This window comes from Mesoplodon bidens, assembly GCF_964165515.1.
Source record: "Mesoplodon bidens genome assembly, chromosome: 7".
Taxonomy (NCBI): Eukaryota; Metazoa; Chordata; class Mammalia; order Artiodactyla; family Ziphiidae; genus Mesoplodon; species Mesoplodon bidens.
The window spans coordinates 100,842,598-100,844,531 of NC_138164.1; positions in this window are offsets into that span (position 1 = coordinate 100,842,598).

Genomic DNA, 1,934 nt, shown 5'->3' on the forward strand with positions numbered 1-1,934 from the left:
TGGGTAGAGACCAAAGTGAAGTGTGAGGGAGTGAGACACTGGGATAAAAGGAGAGAGAGTGATCCAGGGAGACGTAGCAGCAAGTGCAAAGGCCCTGGGGTGGGAGTGTTCCATGTGTTCAAGCATGTGCAAGAAGGCCCATGTGGCAGCCGAAGGTGGGATAGGAGTGAATTTGGAAGAGGTGGTCAGAAGCCAGCTCATGCAGTCCATGCCTAGGGGCCATGGTAGGGGCTGGGATGTATTCTGAGGGTGGCAGAAGTTCTGAGGGTTTAAGCCTGTGAGTGGCATGCTTATCTGCTTTAACAGGATCCCTCTGCATCCTGTCCTCCTGTGGGGTAGACCTCGGGAAGGCCCGAGTGGGTGCTGGGAGCAGTGCAGGTGGGGGCCTGCTCTGGGGCAAGGAGAGACTGGAGAGGGAGAGTGGGTAGGGGAGTCTTGGCATCAGGACAGCAGAGAATGAAGCTTTACGTCCTAGGTGTTGCCCTGGAGAGCACACTGTGACGTTACATTCACACTACATCTTTATATTATGACCACCTCCATTGAGCCATCCCGCTGTCCAGAAGCCTCCCTGGGCTTGGACTCTCAGACCATCCTCCAATTCTACCTCCTACGTTGTTTTGTGCATCTAAATAAGTACTAGGTTCATGTCAGCACAAAGCATGACTAGAGAGAAGAAATACCTTCCTAAGGATGGCGAATGGAAAGGTGGGAATTTTATTCCTCTTGTCCCCAAACTCATCCCCATGTCAGGGCTTTTGAAACAGCCACTGCTTCTAGAATGTGGGTTGCCTTCCCCCAGCACCTTCACCCTTCATCCAGGACCTCACCTGTCCATCCTTTAGAGCAGAGGTATGACCCCCGCCCAGACTCATATGTTGAAGCCCTAACCTCCAATGTGATTACATTTGGTGATAAGTCTCTTAGCAGGGAATTAAGGTTCAGTGAGGTCATAGGATGGGAGCCTAGTCTGATGGGCTAAGGTGGCCTTATAAGAAGAGGAAGAAAGAGGGGCCTCTCTCTCCACCCACGTGCACAAAAGCTGTGTGAGGACACAGGGAAAAGGTAGTCAGCTGCAAGCCAGGAAGAGAGCTCTCGCCAGGAAACAAATTGGCCAACACCTTGATCTTGGACTTCCCAGCCTCTAGAAACATGAGAAATAAATTTCTGTTGTTTAAACCATGCAGTGTATGGTATTTGGTGAGGGCAGCCTGAGCTAAGACGAGGGGTCCCCCAACTCTTGACACCACACGCCTCTTCCCAGCCGTAAAAACACAGAGCACACCCCACTGCATGTAGAGCTATTTGTGAACTTCATGTATATACCACAGAGTCTATCATCGGTCTGTATATATAATGAGAGAAAAGGTTAGTTTCTTATTTTAAAATTGAGAAATAAAAATAAATAGAACTGCTACTCTTTTCTTCATGTAATCCACTGGACTCTCCATTTGGGAGACATTATTTGAGAACTCAACTTCTGACCTTCAGGAAAGCCTTTTCTGATCTACAGCTCACTCATTCATTCATTCACTGGACCAATATTCATAAAGGACCTCCTAGGGACCCAGTATACATGGATGCATCAAAGAGACACAGTTCTGCTCTTGAAGGCGACCATCCAGTCTTGGTTGGCCTTCCTGTAAGGCCATCCCCTCTGTAATTAACTGTAATTAATTAAGGGTTTAATTGCCTGTTTATAAGGCATCTATCTTTCCTGCCAGAGGACCAAGGAGGACACAGGTGAGCCTGTCCTTTACTGTTGCATCTTCAGGGCCTGACATACACTACGCATTCAATAAAAAGTGAATGGATGAGAGACGAATGACGAATGAATGAATGAATGAACAAATGAATGAAAAGTGAATGACAGCGTTCAGTCCCCTTTTCTCCCTTTTCCTCAGGTCAATCTTGCCATGAAAAGGTGTTGAAGT